This window comes from Solanum lycopersicum, chromosome 9 (genome assembly GCF_036512215.1).
Source record: "Solanum lycopersicum chromosome 9, SLM_r2.1".
In the NCBI taxonomy this organism is placed as follows: Eukaryota; Viridiplantae; Streptophyta; class Magnoliopsida; order Solanales; family Solanaceae; genus Solanum; species Solanum lycopersicum.
Window position 1 is genome coordinate 47,219,912 of NC_090808.1, and position 18,853 is coordinate 47,238,764.

Here is an 18,853-nt window from a genome sequence, read left to right on the forward strand (position 1 = left end):
ATCTGAAATAGGCTTGAGTGGATGGCTAAGAGCCTGGGGTCGTATAGCGAGGAGATGGTATAAGAGTTCTACGCCTCATATGTGGAGACTCTGAGAGGTTCTTTCGATAGGCGAGTGACTCCCGCCAAATAGGAATCATTCACCACAGTGTTAGTTCGAGGCTGCTGGGTAGACATTTCTCTGGGCACCATATGTCGTTTCTTGTTTGGGACCTCCACAAATAATAATCAGACCCCCTTGACCTCGGTGTTTGATTACAGGTGGGATATGGTCAAGAGTGGCTAGTTTCAGCAGACCATCGATGAGAGAGAGACCACCAAGAGGTGGATTGCACATCACCTGTCCATTGAAGAAGAGGGAGCAGACTGGGTGTTAGACCCCAGAGGCCTTATCAAGAAGGCCAACCTCACTTTCACATCCAAGTTCTTCTGGCTGTTGTTCCGCCACCGCCTATACCCGGCGGGTGAAAATAATATAATTACATGGGATAGAGCGGTATTGGTAGCAGCCTTGGTGGCGGGTGGGATCGACTTCGCGAGATTATTGATCTCCGTGATACATGAGAGAGATTTTAAGACCTCTACTACTTACCTATTCGCCTGTATGATCTTCCACTTATGCAGAGATGCCGGAGTGACCATTTGACACTTTGATGCCCTCCTCACTCCGACTAGGATTGTTGATATAGGCCTCATCAAATGTGGCGGCACCGCAGAGAGACCTTAGAGTTGAGTTGCAGCGGCTGAGTGAGAATTTGGGGGATACGGTTGATTTTGCCCAAGGGGCTGATCCTGCCACTTCATAACCCTTTGACACCACCACGGCCGAGTCCTCCCATGGCACTAGTAGAGCACCCAGTTCCTCTCGGTCTACTCCACTATCTGCAGCACTAGTACTGATAGAAAGTGTCCAGAAATTAGAGGCCTAGATGGCCACCCTGATGCATCATATCCAGCCTTGGATGCAAAAATCCATTGTCGATGATGAGAACCAGATAGTGAAGAGGGTGGCTAGCATACGGAGCAAAAAATTTAGGCGGTTAACCAATGCCTTGATGCATTTGAGCTGCGGGTTCTTGCACGCAAAGCCCCACCATTGACATGACTACCCTTCAGGAGGCTGTGGCGAGTTTGAGGGCCGATGTTGACATCATTCTAGAGATGAGGATACTGTGCTTGCTGCTTTATTCACATCTCCAACTAAGCCACATGTTCGTGCAAAAATGTATGAGTCAAGACGCATCATTGAGGGAAAATATGCTCGTGCGAGGAAGAATGATCGTACAGACCTTGAGGCCACAATGAGAGCCTTTTTTATTGATGAGGAGACTCATCAAATGAGGGATCGAAAGTTAGCTACTGCGGCGTCTAGTTCCAGATTTAAGGTTGTTGAGAGGAGCACCAGTGATGGTGCAGTGATTGTTATGGGAACCACTGAGGGTGACCTTAGTACTGATGATGTTGCGGGTTCCTAGAAACCGTCCCCGCCTACTTGTTGATTGTAGGCTCTATGTGCCTCAGGTTTTCTTCAACTACGACCCTGTCTTTATTTTTATGCACTAGGGACAATTTTATTCTATTTTGTAGGGGTGGAGTAAATGGAAAGTGAGTGTTAGGGAGAAGTCTGAGTAGCCTAACTAACGATCCTCTTTTCGGGTTTTCTTGTCTGTGTTCTTTTTCCCCAAGACACTGATTACTTTATCGTTAAACTTGCATGTCGTAACTGGTACAAAGTATAAAGGATGAAATATGAAACATGATTTCTAAGCATTAATGATATCCCGTTCGAAGAAAATACTTCCATGAATAGGTATAAAGAAGTTGAATGTGTTCGCTCTAATCATGACATAGAGTTGCACCCACTGCATGACCCTCAAACGAACACTCAAATTAGGTGTCTGACAATATGATAGGGTAATGAGGTGTCAAGAGAGTGTGAGGAAGTTTGATTGTTCCACTGTTGGTACCTAGCTAGAACTTTCCTGGTTGGTCCAGCAAAAGGAATCTGTGTTAGATGACTAGAAAAAGAACATGGGACCTTGTTCGAATTAGCAAACATATAGCCTAAAATAAAGTAAACCAAATGAAATTGTTATCCCTATCCAAATATGTTGAGCCTATAATAGACTTTTCTTTTCTTCACCAACTCACCTTCCCTGGGCTTAATGTGTTGGCCCTGGTTCCTCCTTGGACATGTGCACCTCAACTTAGGTCAAAAGTGTAAGTTGAGGGTGGATAATGCAGAAACTGACCTTGTCTTGGCCCTGACCCAACCTTGGGCAATTTGTAACTAAACTCATGGCAAAGCCACAAGTTGAGGGTGGCTATTATGAGTGATGACCTCAAAAGTGGGTATGAAAAGAGTAATGTGGAAAAGAAGAAAAAAATGATCAAGAGAGGCGAGTCAGTCAAATTCATCAATTGAATGAAAAAAATATAAAATAAGAGAAAAAAAATAAGAGAAAAAAAAAGAGTTGAACAAAAAGAAGTAAGAGTCACTTCCACATAGAAAAAAGGGGAAAGCAGGGTAAATATGAAAAGAAAACGAAAGTAGGGAATAAGAGATAATGAAAAAGATTAACACTTGGTTTTAATGTCAAGGAGGGAAAGAAGTCACTAAAATGTATCCATATGTACCTTACATGATCCTGATCTTACGTTACGAGCCAAGAAAGTCTTATTGTGATCCTAAAGTCTAATGTGGTGAACTGAAGCAGACAAAATAAGGGCAAGCCTATGGAGACAAGTACGAGCGAGGTGTGAATTTTTTTTAGCGTGATTGTTGAATAATGATCCTTGTACCCAAAGTTAAAATCATTGTGCAAAAAAAGAGGATTTCTTTTGAAGTGAGGGCACTAGTTGCAATGTTGGAAAGTTTGTACCTTGGTGAGCGGCTAAATAGTTGAGGTGTTGGTGCATGGTGAGTTTATATGATGGTCTGATCCACATGAGTTAGCTTATCAAACCTAAGAGTAGAAACATGCACTAAAGCAAACAAAAAGTTAGGATTGATGACCATGTGATTGCAGAAACTTAAAAGAATATACTTTTGTACAAAGTGTTATGTTGAGTCATAGTGTGTCGCTTGAGGACAAACAATGAATTTAAGTTGAGGGTGTTGATGTACCGTGGTTTTATGGTACTTTCAACGCTTTTTCCTTAAGATTTATGTGTTTCTACAACCTTCTTTGTAGTAGTTTTAACATAACTTTATCTTTGTTTTTGAAAGAAAGATGTCCAAAGTCAAAACTAAAAGGTACCTGAGATTTAGTGCAGAGGTGACCCATGAAGGCCATTGACGGTCCGTCGTTCCATCAAAGGACCGTAGATGGTGACTCTCGAATGATAGATCAGGCATCTGGAGAAATTCGAGGAAATCTACCAAGTGTGGGACTAAGAAGGATCGATGGACCATCCTATTGAATCGTAGATAAGTTTAGAGATAGTCCAGTACGTGAAGTTGAAGAAAGTCTAAGTATGGAATTAAATAAGGCATCAACGAACAGTCGAGGCATTAACGGACCGTGTTATTGGTCTGTCGATTGATTCAGAGAGGATGAAAGCTGAAGAATGAAATATGCTAAGTCTTGACTAACGGAGGTAGTCGACGTTCCGTTGTTTTATTGATGGACCGTCTGTGGGGGTCGTCGATTACAGTTGCATTTGTTGGACAAATTTCCTATTTTAATTCCTTTGAATTAAGGACTATGTTTTTGTAAATAGGGTGTAAAAACCTAGTTATTGTGTTTGGATTCTATTACTATTGTTCTTACTTTGTGTTTGGAGAATGGGTTTTGCAACTTTAGAATTAATTCAATTTCCGAATTTAGTTTTCAAAGGATTTCATTTATTTCAAGTTGAATTTCTGGATTTTATTCGAATTATCAAAGTAAGTTCATGTTATATTGTTTAACATTTATGAATTGTGTTCTTATATGCATGGGTAACTAAATCCACTAATAGGGTTATGGGAACCATAGATGATTAACAAAGTAGACCTAGCTTAATTAACAATTCTCAAATAGGTTATTGCATGCATTGATAATTCATTCGCTTACTTCTTAACGAGTGGACACGTTCGAAATCTCCTTTTTGCTACTTTTCAAACCAAGGTTTTAGTTAATAAGAAAACATTATCAAAAAATATTTAGTGGGATACTATCTAACAGGCTAGTCTCGATTGGTGCAAAGTAGTAACTAAGTCATATATCAAATATGATGCTTAATATGAAGTAAAGGTAAGGTTAGTAGCTTATACACATGTCACTGAACCAAGGTACGGGGTAATATTCTCTAAATGTCGGACCATGTATTTAGAGATACCTAACTTATCACTTCGCATGCAAAACACTAGGTAAGAATTGTATATTTAGGAATACAACGTTATGAACCTATGGGGAACACTTACACCTTAGTTTCTCTCACAACTTGATAAACACCAAAGGTTTACTCCTGTTACTTGTTTTACTTAGAATTGTTGAAGAATTTTGTTTCACGAAACTCCCCCCCCCCCCCCCTCTTTAAGTATTTGTTTTCGGAAAGAACTTGACTAAATAGAAGTAATGATATATAGAAGTTAAGTCTAAACCATTTTCCTCGTGGGATCGACCCCTACCTTCTAATTGAGTTCTTTACTTGATATGATCTCTTATACTTCTTTAGGGAGCTGTAATTTGAGCGTGTCAGGTCTATCCCAATATCCATCTTAGTATTATAGAGGCTTCATAGATAGTCAAATAGTTAGTTATGAGTCTTTTAGCTTTGTATTAGAGATCTTCTGCCATGAGACATAAGTTTCCAATTCGGCCATATTATATTTCTTTAAGTTATTATATGAGATTGTTTTTACTGAGTTATGTTTCTCGCTGAGTTAAGTAAGTGAGGCCAAGGGTCCGTTCGAGGCCAACAATGGTCTTCGGGTGCCACTTCCGCCCAGGATGTAGGCTCGAGCGTGACATCTGTGTCCATCATTTTTTGGTCAATTATTTGGTCAACTATTTAACTAAAAGCAACAGACTTAGATACACCTTCCATCATGTTGACACCCAATTTTGACCGAACTTTGACCATTTTTAGGAATAATATTCTATTAAATACGTATTTTAAATTTTAGAATTTTTAATTGACTTTGCTTGAAAATTATATATTTTAGTACGTTTTACTTCATAAAATTATCGTAAATATTATTAAAATATTTTAAAATTATTAATGAATTCCAAATGTTTTAAAATTCAAATGATTTTCAATTATATAAAAATATTTTAATATTTGTAGTTTTAATTAAATAATAATTCCTACACTTTCCCTAAACTTTAAATTCTAGCCTATTCTATCATAATTTCTTTCAATTCTAGCCACTTCAATTAAAATTTTATTACAATCATAGCCACTCTTTCATTTCAATTCTAGCCAATCTAATTGCAATTTTAGCTATTCCAATCCTCCAACCAATTTGATTTTAATTTTTCATCTTTTAATCTCATCCATCCATCTTAAATAATTCCTAGATCTAATGTTTGCCCATTATTTCAAATTAGATCAACGGTTGAGATCAAATCCATCTTTTAATCTATCAAATAACTAAACCTAAAATTTATTCCCATTCTTTCCCTTTCTTCTCCAAAAATTCAGTCGCCGCAACCCCCCTCTCCTCTCCAATTTTTCCAACGAATGCCAGAAGTGGCGACACCCCTTCCTCTTTTTCCGGCAGCGCCCTTATCCTTCTTCCTCTCTCTAGCGCCACCCTCCCTCATCTCCTGTCCCTTTCGTCTCCATTTCCCTTTCTCCCCTCCACTCTTTTCTTCCCATCTCTCCCTTCCCGCACCAGGCAGCAGAGAAGCAGCACCAACAGCCAGTCGGAGAGCAGCAGCTCCGGCCACCAGCCAGCAGCCGCTGGCAGCGCTCCTCTTACCCGTCTAAACCCCGCTCTCCCGTCGTTCTCTTCTCCTCTCTTCCCCTCCCATCTCTTCTCTTACCCCTTTCCCTTCTCCTTCTTTTTTTCTTGCAGGTTCCAGCAGCCATAGGACAGCCTTAGCGAGCAGCCAGGCGACCTCGACCCTCCCCCTCTCTTCTCCGATTTTCAGCAGCTTCAACTCCAATTCCGGTGAGAACATATAATGGATTGTTGACAAGTATCTTAAAGATTTTTTGAGCTTAATAAAGACGGATCTTAACAGATTCGTCCAGGCAAGTTAATTTATTCTATACCCTCTACTTCAACTCTTTATTTTTTTAAAGCTATGGTGGATGATTATGCAAGCAATCATATGATATTATTATTATCATTCGTCTGTTTTAAGGTGTATGATTATAGTGTTAATTTCATAAATATGTTTGGGTTGTTATTTAAATTGCCATGAACTAGTGATTATTCTGTACTTGATTATGCTTGCATTTTTCTGATACGGTAATTAATTAGTAGGTAGATGAATTTTGCCCTCTAATTAATCCGTTTATTAATTTTATATGTTATTCCTGACTCCCTTCTTTTTGTTATTAGTGAATATTTGTATAAGGATTGAATATTACATTTGGTGCATATCTTTCTTTGCTTATGAACTTGAGGTATTTTTATATAATTTTATCTTGTGTTACCTTAAATTATTTTCTTTGCTAAGGGCATATTGTAGTATATCTTTGACTTCCCTAATCATGTTAAAATTATTGATTTAGCCGTTTGTGAAAATTTATTAATTCATCATTTGTCCTTACTTGTTGTCCATTGGCTTTATTAAAATCAAAATAGACTCTTATATGATCCTTCCTTGGTAAGTCTATACTTGATTTAGGTAAAATTAAATAAAAAATATTGTGCAACAGTTTTACTCTTATGTGTATAATATTAATTGATTTTTATTTCCTCAATTAAAATTAACCCTTTTTTTTACTCGTTTTTATATTTGGCAAAGAATATTTTAAAAATAATTCTTTTGGACTCTTATTTATTTAAGGTAAAGGAATATTGTCTTCCTTACTTTATTCTTACTCATCTATTTTTAGTAATGAAATATTCTTTAAAAAAAAATCTGATTTGTCTCTCCTTATTTAAAGGAAAAAATAATATTTCTCTTCCTAATTTATTTATGCTTATATTTTAAAGTTATATATTTTTTAATTTGGCTGATTTTCTCTGGCTAAGTTAATTTGAAATATGTCTATCATGACCTTTTTCCTTCAATGATGTTCAATTGTTAAAATATTTTCCCTTGTCTTGATGATCATTAAGTTGACTATTATATACTTCGTATCAAGAAGAGTTTTCTTTCCTTGCTGAATTTCGGGTAAATTTTCTTGCTTATCTCTTTGATAGTGCTTTGACTAATTATTTGATTAGTGTGGCTAATTAGTAACTTCTTACCTTATTAGGGAAAGTTGATATTCTCTTATTTATTTTTATTTGGTAAAAATATATATAAGATAAAGGCTAATTTCTTACTTGTTTATATTTGGTAAAAATAATTAAATATTTTCTGATTTTTTATTCTTCTTTATTTGTGCAAAAATATTACTCTATCAATTTATTCTTACTTGTTTATATTTGGTAATGAAATATTTTAAAATTTTCTGATTTGGTCCTCTTTTAATGAAGAAAACAATATATTTAATTGATTCCTTTAAATATTTTTTTTCCTTATTTGCTTTCCCCTCTTTGATATATAAATAAGACCCCCTCCCTTCATTATTTAATCAACTTATACACTCATTCACTCTCAATCACAAGTTCTCTCATCACTCTTCCTTCTCATTGCTCTCTTGCTACTCTAACAATACTTTAAGATTCCGGTAATTATTCAAGTGTTCTTCTTCGCTATTTTCCTACTTTGTTTGAATAAAAGTTGAATCAATTTGTTTTGCTTAACTGGTTAGTATTCTTAACATATACACTATCTTTACATTCACTCATTTGTGTAAGCTATTGTCTGTTTTTTTTTCTATATGTAGAATTCGTCATTAAATAATTGCATATTGTCTCACCTTGACTAATAAGTGTGATTACTTGTGTAGTTATTTGATTGCTTTGACAGGTTTCAAACTTGAAGTTCAAGTTGAAGATTAATTGAAGAAACATTTATTTGTTTATTTGAATCTATATATATATATATATATATATATATATATATATATACACATATTCTTATTTTATTTATTCGAATGTTGTAACATTTGTAACTCTAAAGATCATATATAAAATTTATTTGGGGAATCGTCTAGGTGAGGGGGATTCACATGCCTACTTGTTCATTGTTATTTTTAGAAATCATGCCTATAGGTTTGTCTTTAACCACCTAGAATTCTTATTTGTAGGTATTATAATCTAACCAATTTTCAATTTGCTTGACGCTTTTGTTAATAAGTCTTTAAAATAATAATAATTAGTTTCCATTAATTTTTGAATGTTAAAATCAACTCATAAGAATTTAGTAGGCTGATTAGGTGTTATAACTTTTAGAATTGCTTTGTCATGTAGAAACCATGCCTAAGGATTAATTTGTTCATAACATTTAGATTTACAAAATCATGCATATATATGTTACTCTTTTTTGAACACCTAGAAATCATGTCTATAGGCTTGTAAATAACTTTTAACATATCCATAAATATATATATATATATATATATATATATATATATATATATATATATATATATATATAAAAAAAATTTGTTTGTGCATATTTGTGCCCTCCCCCTAGAATTAGTTTATGTTATTTAAATAGTAATCCTATTTATCTTTTTGAAGATTTTTGCATTCATGATGCAATATGTTTTTTTAAATAATGATACTAAATTAGAATCATTTCATGCATTTAACAAATTACTTGGCTTTTAAATATACTAGTGAAATTATTCGCGCTTCGTGCAATTATAAAAAATATTTATAAGATAATAGTATGAAATATGTAATATTTAGGTTAGTATCGAATGTATAAATAATATTAATATTTCTACTCGTCTGCGATATCATAGACTTTTTTAAAACATATAGAATATATTTATTTATTTTATATATATATATATATATATATATATATATATATATATATATATATTAGAACAAAATATTCATCGTGGTGAAATAAATGGAATAAGAGATAATATGTTGAAATAACAGTATATTGTATTCGATTGAAAATATTTTACATGTTTTAATTTTCTATATCTTTTGTAAGAGTACTAATGTTCTATCTTTTGTAGCAGTACTAATCTTCTGTTCAAACTCTGATTTCGTCAAAACAAAATTGATTTTTTTAAATAATTTTATTATTACATTTGCTTATTATAATTCTTTAAACATTAATCAAATATTTATAAGACATACGAAAAAATAAAACATATAAAAGTTATGAATAATTTTTAATATCAAATGTTACAAGCAAGATGAAGAGACATGAGTTATATAATTCAAATGTATAATTTTATTAGACAATAAATATATTACTAATTATATATTGATTTTGTTTATAAAATAAATAAATAAAAATAAGAGGTGAAAATACAAAAAATGAACAGAGAAAATATAATAATTGGTGATTGCATAAACATTATAAATGCATTTCGATGCAAAAAGAACGGTGGCAGATTGTTACATACACAAAAAATGACATCATGAAAATAATATTTTATTTTTAATTACTTTTTCTAATTAAAATAAAAATGAAACTTATCATCATAAATTTTTTTGTTGTTGTTAAAATGAAATAATTATTTTAATTTTTTTTTCATAACAAAAAAGAAAGTAGAATACTAAAGGATCAAATGATTAACATTGACAACATAATACATTTAGTTAATTTATTTATATAAACCAAATTTAAAAAACTCTAACAAAAGTAACTAAGTTGCTAATACAATTCAAAGTGAAAAAAATAATCTCTAATTATGCTTCATTTTTTTTTCCTTCTACCATCTTCTTTTGCAAAGAGATCTGCCATCATGTTTTGATCCATATGTCAAACTCTTATTATATGCAACCAACTGAATCATATACCAATAAAAAATAATTATGTCAAAAGAAAGAACGAAATAAAACTATATTTAATGTATTTGTATATTATCTTTTCAATAGTACTGACAATACTAAATAATAATTATTTTAGAAATCTAACAAATATTATATCAAACTATATTATATCCGGAAACTAACTATTAGAAAGAGTAATTGCATACAAACAACACATTGTTAAGAATTACAGAGATTTTTTTAATTATACTTACTTGATAAGTTATAATACAAACATAAAAAATATACATTGAGAAAACATGTCATAGTACATTAAATAAAAAGAAAGACTTTAGAATGAAATATATCCTACCTTCATATACTTTTTTTTGTTACATGTTAGTTAATTTACAAAAAAGTATGATGAAGAAGAGAAATTATAACTTTATATGTGGATTTTCATGAAAATAAATATGAATTTATGTAGACAAAATAAAGGAAATAAAAAAATAAGGACTTGAGAATGATATATTTATTAACATCATGTAATTTTTTTTTGTTACATGTTAGTTTCATTCACAAACCAAATACTAATTTATATAGACAAAAATAGAGAAAATAAAAAATAAAATTTACAATGAAATATTTCTTACCTTCATATACTTCTTTTTTTTTTGTTACAAACCAAACCTATATGATGAAAAGAGAAAGGATACTTGTGAATGTGAATCTTCATAAACTAATATGAATTTATAGGCAAACTAAAGGAATACCATAAGACATCATAAACTTATGAGAGCTATGAATATTATTAAAAGAAAAAATTAAAGAGGGGCAAGTCATGATTAGTAACTCCTAGTGAATAAATTAAAAAATAAAAATAAAAATACTTAAAATATAAAAAAAAAATTTATTATGATTTCATGATTAGAAGGGAGATAAACAAATAGAGAAAAGTATAGAGAATTATAAATGTTTCTATATTAATAAAATATGTATTTGTATAAATAAAGTCATATATTTTTATGATAAAATAATTAATTTAAATTTAAAAAGTTAAAAATAAATAAATTATATTTCTCCTTTTATTATAAGTGAGATAAATAAATAAAAAAGATGAAGAGGTTTTGTTATAAATGATCCTCCATTAATAAAAAATTTATTTGTAATAAATTTTAGTAATTCTTTTTATGATATAATAATTAATTTATTTTTAAAGAAAAAGCAAAAAAAAAAGAGAAAAATAAATGGAGGCCATAGAGAGGTGCCACATCACCTTGTCTATGGTCCTCATTTATATATATATATATTGATTTCATATCAAAGTCTTGCAACATAATTTTCTTAAAAGTCATTATTCAATTTTCCTTTACAACTTTGGATTGATTATGACACTGTTTATTTTGAAAATAAATTATAAGCACTATCTCCTAACCTATCGTTAGTGGGAAAGTCAAAGGAACTACGAGGTCTAGTTCCAATTTTTAAATCCGACGCGTCCACGGAAGTACCACCTACCCATGAATTTCAAAAAAGGATTATGTGTATTTATGTGTAAATATTTATGTACCTACATGTAAACTAAATCTTTTAAATCATTTTTTCAAAAAACATAAACTATTTTTTAGACCGACCTCAAATCAAAATTGTTTCTATGGTGGAGGAGAGCGATCAACAATATCGTGGTATCATCGCTATAAAGAAACAAACATTTTTAAAAAAAAATAAAAATTCCTACTCAAAACTCATCAATTTTCAAACTTTACTTTCGCACATATTAATTGCTTAATATTTGCCAATTTTGTTTATAACATAGTCTCATATGCTAAATAAAAATAAAACTTGGTTGTTTATTTATTGCTATCACCTAGCCTTGCATGCTCAAATTAATGAAAATAATAAAATAGTATTAATTATTTTATATCACTTAGCAAGATTAAATAAATTAATAAATGAAGTGACTTTGATTACTAATTGTAACCCCCACATAGATTGCATGAGATACGGGTGGGACCCACACTTGTGGACCTCGAGGGATGCCTAACACCTTCCCCTCGAGGTAATTTGAACCCTTACCCTAATATCTGGCTCGTTGACCTTAGTTAGACTTAGTTAAGTTAGATAGGTGCCCTAATGTGCCTTAATTCGTTAGGTGGCGACTCCAAACTCGAAATCCCAAAAGAGTTGTTAGGTCATGGGAAAAACCCGTTTTCTGTGAAAATGGGGCGCGACAGAATGGCGACTCCATACTCGAAATGCCAAAAGAGTTGTTAGGTCGTGCACAAAACCCGTTTTTTGCGAAAATGGGGCGCGACACGTCACTTTTCATGAAATATTTGATACATACATACGCAATTTCCCCCATTCTCCCCTATTTCTCATTTCACAAATCCTCTCCTCTCCTTCTCTCCACTGCGTCTTCGATCCGCCCGTCAGGAGCTATCGTTGCCGTCCATTAAGAGATGCCTCCACTGTCCAACCGTCAAGAGTTACCGCTGTCGCCGCCACCTTCCTTCTTTCTTCATTCTCTCCTTCTCCGTCAAGGTTAGGGATTTATTTATTTATTTTATTTTGTTACTTATTTAGTTGTAGTTAGTTTATTGATTTTGTATTCATTGATTGTTAGTTTGAATTAGGGATTATGTGTTTGTTAGTTTGTGTTTCTTGATTGTGAATTGAAAATTTAAATGTTAGGGTTAGTTTGAATTAGGGTATCTTAGGATTTGTTTGAATTTTCGGTATTGTAAGACTAGTTTGATTTTGGGATTGTAAGATTAGTTTAATTTTGGGATTATAAGATTAGTCTGAATTATGGTATTTAAGGAGTTGTTTTAATTTGCGTAGTATTTGAGCTAGTTTGATTTTCGGATTTTAGGATTAACTAGAGTTTAAAATATTATTGAGATTTTGGGTCTAATAGTTTTAATTTGGGATTAGGAATAGCTAGCTAGTTTGAATTTAGGATTTTACCACAAGTTAGATTTTGGGATTTTTGGACTATCTTGAAATTTTGATTTCAAGACTAGTTTTAATTTGGAACTTAAGATTAGTTTGAATCTGAGGTTTTATTTTAGCACTAGATATAGTTTTTTTTTTTAATTTTAGGAATACTTTGACTTTGTGATTTTAAGACTAGTAGTTTGAATTTGGAATTTTTGCACTAGTTTGATTTTTGAATTGTAGGAGTACTATGAATTTGTGAGTTTAAGACTTGTTTGAATTTGGAATTTATTAGGACTAATAATTTGAATTTGGGGCACTAACTAGCTAGTTTGAATTTTGAATTTTAGGGATTTGAATTAGAACATATTGTTGACACCCAATTTTTGACCCACGTCGGTATAAATTGATTATCAAGCTTCCTAAGTTTTCCAAATAATTTGAATTAATTAGTTTTATAAATTTTTACGAATATAATGATATAATGCATGAACTTTAGGTTACGCCGGTTACCTTTAGCATAACTTTAGATAAAGTATATATTTCTTTAATTATGTATATAATTTGTATATTTTATGATTATCCAATATATATATATATATATATATATATATATATATATATATATATATATATATATATATATATGTATGTATGTATGTACATGTATATGTATATATGTATATCTTAAGTTTAGAAAGTATTCTATTAAACTAGTTTACTTTAAATCATAACTATATTTTGAATCATTATTTTATAATTTAAATAGTTATGTTACTAAATAAATAGGCTCGTTAATAAATTTATACCAAATTCATTTTTAAATCAATTTGCTATTATTTAAATTGAACTCTTTTTCCATTTAATTTGGAAGAGCCAAATTTGGGCCCCTCACCTTATTCCTAATTCCCAGGCCCAAGTTTCCCTTCCCAAACCCAAATATACAACGGCCCATCCATTAAGCCCAAACCCAAATTAATATTAACCCGCCCAGCTCCCCAAACAGACCTGACCCAACCCGTTTCCCCCTTTCCTCTTCCCATCTTCCCCACGTCTGTTTCAGAAAACAGAATACACCAGAATTCCCAAGAAACAGATGCGCGACTTGCCCAAACGCGACGGAAAACCCCTCTCTCACCCGCGTCTCCCCCCCCCCTCCACGCTCTCTCCCTCTCTCCCAAACTCCCTCCCTCGCGCAGAATCCCCCAAACGAAACCCAAAAAAGGCAAAAAAGAAAAAAAAACGCAGAAGAGGCAGACCCCAAAGCGGAAAATCCCCCCCAGACGCGACCTCTCTCCCCTTCGCTCTCCTCCTCTCTCTCACGCGAGCTGCAACAGCTCTTTTCGAGTCATTTTTTTGCTGCAAATCGTACGATTCACGCAGGTCAGGCAGCAAAGGAAAGCTTCTCTTGTCCTTGCCACGCCAAGATGACTCCACGTCGCCCGCCTAGGACACTCGACTGATCTCGACCGTCTCTCCTTCCTTTCCGTTTGTGGAATGGGAGGAATTTTCAGAAAAAAGGGATGCTACTCTGTTAGGGGAAAAGGATTTCGAATTTGAAATTCAAAATGGGCCTCAAGTCACGTTCCCGCCCTCCCTCTTTTGAAAACCCTAATATCGCCCTATATAAACCCCTTCCGTCTTCAAGAAAAGGGGTTAGAGATTTTTATCAAAAATTTCAGAGAGGCAGAACTTGGGTTTGGAATTTCGGACGAAAATTTTAGTTGGAACTTGGTCGAAAACATCGTTTGTTCGGTCTGTTCTGGGGTTGGCGATTTGGGTTTAAAATCTTGGACAAAAATTTGAGTTGAAATTTCGTGTCTACTGTTTAGCTAGGAAGAAGAAGAAGGAGTGCTTCCCTGCTGGTTTCGTGTGTGGAATCGCCCCTCTACTCATCATCCCGTTCGCTGCTCCGAAGAAGGTACGTTTCCCACTTTGATTAGTTTTCATGGAACTCGAAATGTGACCTGTGTTGCTGTAATAAGATGGCATATCTGTCGGTTTTGCCCGAACTCAAGAATATCGCGTATGATGGCTTATTTCGTTGTGCTTGCCTGCTTGTGTTGATATTTTTTTAAAGTTCGTCATGGTGTACTGCGAGCTGTAATTCTGTTCAGTTGTGTATGTTGGCTGGTTAGTCGTTGCGTTGATTGTTGCAATGTTATCAACCGAATTTTCTGTTCATTTGCATGATTGTTGATTCGATTTCGTCAATCTTTCTGAATGTGTTGTTCTCTTGTCATGTTGTCGATCTGTTCATGTTGTTATGGACGTTGTCATTTCTCTTGGTGTTAGCTATTGGTTTTCGACGAGGTAGATGGGAGCTTTGAATCCATTTCCCATTCTTAAAGTTTTATTCATGTTTCTTTAAGTGTTGAGTCATGTCATACGTCAAATCGCTTATAAATGGTCTCAGTTGTTGGTTTAGTTTGATGCCGGTCAAGTTGGTTGAAATATCGCTTTGGTTTGTTTATACTCTTGTTTTGATCAGTTAGCGATGTTCCTTTCATCGAAATGGAGAAATCGAAATTCGTGTTTTATCTCTTGTATGGTTAGTTGATGTAGTAGTTAGTTTCCTCCGAATCCCACGATCAGGCTACTATCTAGCATACCCTATTTCATCTTGTTTCATTGTCGTTTTGTTTGTTTCCTTAAAGTCAGTTATGTATGTCATCTGGATTGTCGCGGCTGTATATTAAAATTTGTATGATGACGAATGGGTTTAGCTAAGTCATTTTTTATCAAATGCACCAAATCATTTTCGAATGTCGAGGTATTTTCCCTTTTTTTATTTCATGGGGGTAGAGAAGCGGTTGTTTGAGTCTCTTTATCATGAGGCTCAACCTTTTGCTTGCCTCTCTTCTGGGTTCATCTGTAAACAATTTATGTATGTAGGTGTGAGCAGTAGGTACTTAAGTTGAATATGCCTCTTCAAATGTATAAGCTATGATTTTAATGTTTTACTGTCCCACCATCTAGGCTTGTGTTCTGATGATTGAAATTGTATTCATTCTTGGTTTTCCAAAATTTTAGGAAGTTCTCTTGATTGTTTCGTCTTGAATAATGCTAGTAGTTGGATTTACCTGCCCATGTCTCTTCTTTATGTGACTTAAGTTAAAAATAGTATATCATTGTATGTATTTTCCGTTGGAAGTTGATTATTAGACTTAACATCTAAAGAGTTCATGTTCTTTTCTTACTTCTTTTGTGTTTAATTTCATGTGAAATTCCTTCCGAGTCCATTTTAGGATTCCACTCCGTTCTTGCATTGCAGGAGAGCCATAAAGGCTCAGAAATTTTGTCCATCGAGTCAACCCGTCGAAGCCAAGGATCGCGAAGACGTATTGAAGAGTTGAAGAAAGTCAAAGAACGGATTGGAAGGCTTCTCCGTTTTTTTTTTTGCATTTTATTTGTAAAGGGCATAAGCCCTCTTGTCGTTTTTTTTTTACTTTCTTATTTTATTTTGTATGTTTAGAATAGGACAAGTACAAAACGGGTCAAATACCCATAAGCAGGTGGGTCTAACATTCGGTCAACGCGAACAGAACCCAAGTTGGACCCAAATCTCTCTCTCTCTCTCTCTTTCTCTCTCTTTAATATTCGCTTACATATTTGCTCAAATTTCGTTAGTTTTAGGATTAAAATAACTCCAAACCCCGCCGAACACCTTTCATTTTATCGAACTTAAAAAATTAAAACTGAATCTTAAAAACAATAAATTTCAAATTTTGCAAGTTTGTTTAGAGTAAAAGTTTAAAGGGTTCGACTAAAACAAAATCTCAAAATGACAGATTGTTTAAAATTCATGACATGTTAAGATGAAACTTTAAAGAAGTTCAACTTTGGAATAGATTCGCAAATTACAAGATAAATACAAAATATTTCAACTTGTGAATTTGGCTAAGTAAATTCAAATAAAATTCAAACTTCAATTCGCAAAGGTTAAAACAAAAATAGTCAAATAAGTTAATCGTCAGAAAACCGTAAGTTAACGGAGTGTCTTAGGTGCCTTACACCTTCCTAAGATACTCATAAGAATCCCGAACCCCCTAAAAATAGTTTCAAAATAATTTTTCTGTTTAAGTTGTTTTGGAAATAAGTTTTCTTGATTTTTCTCAAAAAATTAAGTGGCGACTCCTAAAAGTCGAAAAAAAATACCTTCAAAATAAAATAAACTCTTTTCGAAATCATTTTTTTCGATAAAACAGAAATGGCGACTCCGCTGGGGAGTTTGGAGGATTTTAACCCTAAGATTAACATAGTTGATTATTTGTGATTAATTGTTTAAGTGTTTAAATTCTTTAGATTTTTAAACGGTTGCATGCATAACATACATACTTTCGTCAAACGACAGTTGTTACATTTACACTTAAAGGACGATTATGCGGGTTCGAAGTCGTTCGTTAACCAAAATTTTCTCGGGGCACCATGACGAGTGTAGTTGACTACTTGATAGTCAACGATCGTTAATTGTCCCAGCCCAAGTAGTCCGCTTGGGTTACTCATTCCACTCTAAATACAACCCACTCTTAGTTAAACTAGGATAGAGCAAAACCCAAATCTCAAAAATAGCAAATTAAGATGACCCGACACTCAAGGAGCGTCGGGCCCATTAGACGTTTATGTTTGTTGTTTAAATTTGAAGGATGTATCGGTTGTTTAAATGGCGCAATATATCCTTCAGATTGTTAGGCCTACCCTTGGCACAAAAGGTTCACATGCATGTTTAGGACTCGATGTATTTGTTTAATGTTTATATGTTTTCTTTGCCATATTATGTATTTTGTACTCCGGATATCCACTAACAAATTTGCCTTTGAGTTGTTTCACCTCTCAGGTACCTTTTACTGATCTATGTCGATAAAGCTGGCAGATCACCCCTACTTCACCAGATCAAAAGGTCCCGCAGATTCCTTCCCCAGACCAAACGCAAATACAGAAATGAGGGACAACAATGAACAAATCAGCCTCGCAGATGTTGTGGTGGCTCAACCCACCGTGGCAGAGCAGAATGATCTTATTGCGCAGCTGATGCAGGAAATAGCTGACATGAGGTTCGAGATGCAACGAAGGCAGGACACGCCTCCGCCCGGGTTTGGCCCCAACTTTCTCGACGCGAGACCTCCTACATACTTCCTCTCGTCCAACTCGGATCCTACTCAGCACCGTACATCGACATCCGTGCACAACCCGTCTAGGGTAGATATGACAACCCAAAACCCCCAATACGCGTCTGTCTCCTATCAAACTCCCTCACCACTTCCAAACAACCCCCCATAAATGCCACCACACCCCCAAAATATTCAAACAGCCACACCACCCAAAAATCAGAGCCAAAATCCCACCGCCTTCAACTCCCAAACACCACATCCCCACTTAACTCAAAATACCAATCCCCAAAATTATCCGCAAAACTATCAAACCGCACAGAACGTCCCAAGTCCTTCCATAGCCCCACCCCTCCCCAAAAGAACCACATTCCAAGTCCCCGTCCCGGTCGAGCATGAGGTGCACGGCTCCGAGTTGGACCATTACGAGGATTAAGAAAGAGAGTGGAGGGCGAGAGAAGAAGCGAAGGTAGACATAAAGGAAGAGATCAAAAGGGCAATGAAAGAATTGCAATGCACTCCAGACGTCGCCGGGTTAAGCTACGCAGAACTATGCATCCACCCAGACTTGAACCTGCCTGAAGGGTTCAAGATCCCGAAGTTTGATACCTTCGGAGGGGTGGGCAACCCCATGGCACACCTAAGAGCGTACTGCGACCAACTCGTGGGAGTTGGCAAAGATGAAGCCCTGCTGATGAGGTTATTCAGCCGGAGTCTGTGCGGTGAGGCCCTGGAATGGTTCACGTCGCACGAAACTCGACAATGGCCCAGTTGGAGCGCACTAGCTAAGGATTTCATCGACAGATTCGCATAGAACGTTGAGATAGTCCCTGATCGGTACTCCTTGGAGAAGATGAAGCAGAAAC

The 18,853-nt window shown here is 34.3% G+C and overlaps 1 long non-coding RNA gene across 1 annotated transcript; it reads left to right on the forward strand.

Moving 5' to 3' along the window:
* The first annotated feature begins 13,940 nt into the window (after positions 1-13,940).
* LOC101265577 (uncharacterized) lies at positions 13,941-16,443 on the forward strand. The gene is made up of 2 exons (XR_183104.5): positions 13,941-14,800; positions 16,154-16,443. It is a non-coding gene; the product is annotated as an uncharacterized lncRNA (long non-coding RNA).
* Positions 16,444-18,853: the final 2,410 nt, after the last annotated feature.